Source organism: Lipotes vexillifer, unplaced genomic scaffold, assembly GCF_000442215.2.
Source record: "Lipotes vexillifer unplaced genomic scaffold, Lipotes_vexillifer_v1.1 scaffold907, whole genome shotgun sequence".
NCBI classification, from domain to species: Eukaryota; Metazoa; Chordata; class Mammalia; order Artiodactyla; family Lipotidae; genus Lipotes; species Lipotes vexillifer.
The window spans coordinates 263,250-269,930 of NW_006795956.1; positions in this window are offsets into that span (position 1 = coordinate 263,250).

The window sequence follows — 6,681 nt, forward strand, 5'->3', positions numbered from 1 at the left end:
TAGGGGCCTGGTCCCCCAGCCGCTCCGTGGCTTGTGGGATCCTCCCGGACCGGGCCACAAACCCGGTCCCCTGGCATCGGCAGGCGGACTCCCAACCACTGCGCCCCCAGGGAAGCCCGGGACCATAGTATTCTTACGCCAGTCCTGGGAAGTTCAGCCTTTATAAAATCACAAAAGCTCATAACCAGAGAGCTATTTCTTAAATCAGTTTGAGTCTCTTTTTTTCTTCTACAAGATCGGCAACTAAATGGAACACTTTCTCAAAATAAGCTCAATAACTTTTTCTTGTGATTCTAAACAATTTTGACACATAGTGCACTCAATAAACCTTTTTGGTTGCGATATCTTTGAACGCTAAAACTCCTAGAAACTCCAGGATGTTCTCACTTGAGGACTAGGTAGATTTCCCTAAAAAATAATGTCCATCTTTTAGATCTTTAGGACAAAGAAGTAATGCCACTGCAAATACACCTTCAGATCTAACTGCAGAGTTTACATGGACACCCAGGCTTCCATTAAGTAAACTTTAAAATGCATAGGAAATTGCTTATGCAGTTTACACTCTATATACTAATGCATGTATTGTTTCGGTGATGAAGTTTAAAATAATTTGAAGGCCAGATTGCACGTTGTTGCACAACATATTTTCTTTGCCAAATAAAAAAATCCCCTGGTGCTTCGTGTAAAATTTAAAGAATATTTAAAGATGGGAAAAGTATCATCTTCTGCCTAAATATTACTTGTCACTTTCAGATCTGGAGCTGTATGAAAATTATTTTTTAATTAAATTAGGGTATGCACTACAATGTTGCCCCAGTCTCCCCTCCTCAAGCTTGAAGAACTGAGAAGTGCTACTACATGCTTTATGCTTGAAGATGGGTCCTGTCCTTTTCATAGAGGCCTATGGTCCCAAACTAAAGTTTAGCACCAGGCAGATGGGCAGCTGTGCCTCCCCAAGGGGTCAATCCAGCAATCATTGCCATTAATGTTGGCCTCCTTATAATAACAAAGGGACGCCAGGCTCCTGAGATGGTAAGTTCTGCCAAATGTGCAAATATTGCTTGTCAGTCCTGGGCTAAGATGTTAAAGAGATAAGTCAAACTGGTCATTTCTCAATAGATAAGGTAATTAATAAATTTAAAATTTTCTTTATTAAAAAAGTTCCTTAGAATGCAAAAAGAATCAAGCAGAACTTAACAAAGCCATATTTGGATTGGCACTTGTGACAAATAAGGGATTCTTACTTCAACTAAAGTGTTTTTGTCCCATTGCTTGGGAAATGAGGATAGAGATGGTCGCACAGGATTAAAACAAGTAGATTTCACTAAGGATAAAGGCATCATGATATGAAGACAATTTGGAGAGAAAGCTCAGATTCTTAAATATAATGGTAAAGATGTGCCACCAATTCAAAGAGTTTGGCCTGAAATATTACCCACCAAAATGCACAGAACTTTCTTTGTAGTCAATTTTGTAACTGGCATGTGTAAGAATGCTATTTTGGAAAGTTAATTTTAGCAGGGTTGGATAATTAAGTGTAGAAAAACGAAGCAGTCTTGGAAGTCAGTGAAACTGTGTTGTCAAACCAGCACACGACACATATGAGTATAATAGCAGGCAGAAAACCCATTCCTGTAAGATTTTAAATGGGTAAAATGAATCACTAATACTTTTTAAAAGCTTAAAAACTTCATCTTAGTAGATGGGAGTGAGCAAATCACAGACGCTGTTAAACATCTGTGAGTTAAACAAATGGGAATTATGAAGTGCTGAGAACATGGATTTGAGAAATTAGGGCTGAAAACGAGTAAATGGCCTAGGATTGACTACGTACTGAATAATTTTCACCCTGAAGACAATATACAGTAATTTTCCCTGTGAAGAACTAACCATTTTGTTATTTTTCTTAAACTGGTGATCTTTAATTAATTAATTTATTTATTTTTGCTGTGCTGGGTCTTCGTTTCTGTGCACGGGCTTTCTCTAGTTGTGGCAAGCGGGGGCCGCTCTTCGTCGCGGTGCGCGGGCCTCTCACTATCGCGGCCTCTCTTGTTGCGGAGCACAGGCTCCAGACGCGCAGGCTCAGTAGTTGTGGCTCACGGGCTCTAGTTGCCCCGCGGCATGTGGGATCCTCCCAGACCAGGGCTCGAACCCGTGTCCCCTGCATTAGCAGGCAGATTCTCAACCACTGCGCCACCAGGGAAGCCCTAAACTGGTGATCTTTTAACATTTTAAATTTGGAAACACTCCGAAAAGTGAGCGCATCTTTCTGTCTCGTTTGGCCCGTGATCTTCATTTCTTCCTCTCCAGTGCATTCTCAGTGGCTTCCCGGGCTCAAAATCTTCTCCATAAAACACTTACAGCCTCATGGGCCACCCCATGACGTGCCCCAGAGCTATCCAGAGGAGCTTTTCACTATTGAGGGTCAGAAGCATGAATTCCCATGTGTTTGTATACCCACCGTCTGAGTTTTGGCAGCTCTTTCTGGAAATCTAGGATTGGGGTTCACTAGAACCTTCCTCTTCCATTACTAGGTACCATCTTTTCTTCTGTCTCCAGTCACCTCCTCCTCCTCCCTTTGTTTCCATTTTTCTCCATTAGCAACTGTCCTTGGAAAGTTGCTCTCTTTACTGGCTAATTTTAAGTAATAGGGACCAGCTGTACTGGTGCAGAGCAATTTTTCTTTCTGAAGTGTCACAAGTTTAAAAAGTCCATCAAAGCCAGACATTTCCAGCTCTCTTCCAAACATTTAAAATTTTACATGGTTATTTAAAGATGGAAATGTTACATTAAGAGACAAATATTCTCAAGGATTTAGAGAAGCTTAATAATTCTCATAACTGAAACAAAGGAAAGCTTAAAAAATACCTGAGCGATGCCTTGGCAAGGGATGTAACACTTATAAATTGCTCAATATACGGGTGAATTAAATAGTCACTGTAGATGGAAGTCATCCTAGAAAGGCCTCCGCACTCAAAGTCCAGTTACGTGGAAATGGAATAAAAATTCTGAACATCTATACTTCAGACATTTAACAAAAGAAACAAGGAACGGAGGAGTCAAACACCTCAGATGAAACTTCAGAAATGCGTGTTTAAAATTGTTCCGATTCTTGCTGTCACCCACAAGAAAGCAATGGGATCACTTGAAGTGAATTCAAGAGAAATTCAAATAGCCGGTGGTTTTAGGCAGGGCTTGGGGGACACGGGTCTTCGTTACCAGCCACCCTGCCCCACCCTGCCTCCCACCCCAAGCCCTCAACTCCATCCTTTGATTTTTTCCTTCTCCTGGACAGACCTAACTTTGAGAGGAGGTATGGTGGGACTGACATCGAAAGCAGTTGCTCAGAGCTGGGGAAACAGGGTTAAAACTGACAGGCCAGTGGAGTCCTGCTTCCCCCAGGTTTATGAGCAATAAGACACTAAACGAAAAAACCTGAAGTCAGGAAATCTGTTTTCTATTTCTTATTTGGCATCGCCCTTTTGTGCCCTCCACTCCAGCAGCCTCACTATATATCCATAAAATCATGAGTATGCTGAAAAGTCAAAATCGGGGTTATATAACTGTTCTTGAAAAATCCCTGCTTTTTTTCATCTATAGTGTGGACAGGTCATTTTCTGGTTTGGTTACCTGGTTCTCAGGGTCACTGTTATGATTCATCAGATATTTTAAAACGATTTTTTTTCTTGGTATTTTAATGATTTTGCAATAGAGAAAACATACTTTTTTGTTCATTAACCTAGCATTAAAATAATTATTTTCCTCTTATCCTAGGAAGAAGATAAGCTTTTAAGAAAGAAATCCAAAAACCACAGGACAGTCAAATGAAGGAATTTTTATGGCAGTGCCAGAAAAAAATTTTTCTCCTTCTGTCCATATACCAGATCATTTTTTAAAAATGACATTCAAATGACAATCACATGGCACTGTCTTTGCTGGAGTTGCTATGCACGATGGTGCTAAACTCTGTATTATAATATATGTTGCAGATGGCACCTACAGTGCATTTATGTAGAGATTTTGTCCACCCCTCCAAAAGATATATTTACTTAACAATGATTCAAAACAGATGGATAGACAAATCTGTCTTCGATATTTAATACTAATATATTAATGTGTAAATGACTTATAACAATAGGTTTGTTTTCTAGAGCCTAATGCAATGGTTGCCATAAGAACACAAATTATGTGTACATTTTAATGCATCTATGCTTCATAATTATGCATAGTTGTGTGCTGTTATAATTGACATAAAATATAAAACAGGTCAAAGAGCAGCTATTAAAACTATTTTTCATTTTGCTTCTTGACAGCCGGCAACATTGGTGCCTGGTACATTTAATAGGGCCATACATGCAATGCACAGATAGTTATAGAATTGCAGCCATATTAAAGGGCTCCAGAATTTGTAACCTAATTATTTCAAACATTGTTTTAAGGCTGATGATTCTATTTAGAAGTTTCCTATTTTGAGACCGCATAAGTGAAATACTTTAAAATAGAAATCAATGAGGGGATGAGGGAAGGGTATCTTGTGTGTGTGTGTGTGTGTGTGTGTGTGTGTGTGTGAGAGAGAGAGAGAGAGAGAGAGAGAGAGAGAGAGAGAGAGAGAAGGAGGGAGAGAGAGAGAGTGAGATTTTATTTGAAAATAGTGTGTCCTGAAATCATTTTTTTTTCTGCTTAGGTAAAATGAAGCAGTTGTCTCCAGTGTTCTTTTGTAATGATAACTAAATTTCTGTTCTATGTAGCTCTCACTCTGTTTTCTTTGTTTTTGTTTTCTAACACACTTAAGAATCCTTTGGTTAAATTCTCATCTCCTAAAGGTTACAGAGGAAGAGACTCTAGTTTTCTAATTACTTAATCCACTTGCCACCCTGTGAGGGAACTGAGCATTAATCCCCTCACTTTAGCAGTGAGGGAAGAGAGGCAAGGGGAGGTTAAGTGACTTGCCCAAGGGCACCCAGCAAGCCTCCCTAGGGCTGGAATTGGAACTCTGAACACCTGCATCTCAGGCCTGCACTCAGGCCCCGCTCCCGCTGCCTCAAGTATTTGTAATTCTCCTGAGGGCCAAAGCATCTTCATTTTCCTGTCATAAAACTCCAAGGACCTCGGGGTGAAAGAAAGAAAACCTGTACAAAATCGACCAATAGCAACGCAAGTTTGATTTATAAAAAGTTTCTGTTATTGTACTTTTCAAAGGCATAGACTTTTGGAACTGTCAAATAAAAACGTGAAATGTACACTCAAAGAATAAAGATCCCTTACTGCCATTGTGATGCGCCAACATAGCTGGTATAATTCTCCTTTGTTTCAGAATTTGCATTTCAGAAAGACAATTCATTTTCTTTGGTTTTGTTTTGTTGTTTGTTAACTTTTTTTAAATTTTTATTTTATATTGGAATATAGTTGATTAACAATGTTGTGCTAGTTTCAGGTACACAGCAAAGTGATTCAGTTATACATATAAATGTATCTATTTTTTTTCAAATTCTAGAAAGATAATTCGTTTTTTTAGATACTTTTTTTTAAGCTCTACTTTATTGATTATTCTGTTTTTATTTTTATTTTTTTGGCCACGCCGTGCAGCATGCAGGATCTAGTTCCCCGACCAGAGATCGAACCTCTGCCCCCTGCATTGGGAGCGCAGAGTCTTAACCACTGGACCGCCAGGGAAGTCCCTAGAAAGATAATTCTTTTTAAACAGTTGAGGAAAGACACTTTTTCCTCGGTTACAGAACCCAAAATCTTGTATATTTTTATGTGTTTTAAGCATTTTGAATAATTACAATGTTAGATAATGAAGTCGAGAGGAAATTTAGAGAGGCTGAAATGGAGTAAGGGGGTTGGAAGAAGCCCTTACTCCCTGGGCTGCCTTGTCTCTCGCTCCTGGCTGCTCTAGTCCTACCCTGTCCGCTCTCACCCTGCCCCCTGCCCCCATCCCCACTCCCCATTTAGGCCACCAGCTTCTAAAAGGATCTTCCTTGCACTCAGTTCCCTGGGAACCACCAGGCCCTATGGATTTCCTAAGCCCTTCTGTCAGTCAGAACTTGCTATTTTCCTTATTTAGGTTGCTTTAAAGTGCTTCCCTCTATGCTGAGTTTTTTTTCTGCTCTGAGGGCTGGGCCAGGGTGGATGTATATAGAAACCAAGCAACAATGGATGGAATGAAAAATTAGGGGAGGGGATCTTTAAAAAATTGCTAATAATTTATTCTTCAACTATTCCAAATCAGTGAAGTGCTATTATGCACTTAAATGCAACTGATCTTACTGCCCACATCAGGGAGAAAAAGTCCAGAATAAACAAGCAACCCCAGTAATGGTCACAGTACAACAACTGTTATTTATGGCTTAATACGTGTCAGACACTGGTCTGAGTGTTTTACCTATGCTAGCTAATTTAATCTTCATAACAGGTCTATAATTAGGTGCGGTCACTATACCTTTTTATGGGTGAAGAAACTGAGGTACAAAGAGATTGAGTGACTTTGCTCCAGGTCACAAATGCGTTAAGTGGCAGAGCTGGGATTACATGCAGTGGGCAGTTTGAATTGCCTTCTTGTTCTTCCTGGTTTAGAGAGACGAGAATGAGGGATAGTGGTCCAGAGGCTGCCTGACCCAAGGCACAAAAATTCTAGCCTTAACTATTTCTTGCTTCGCATTACCCACCACACCTCACACC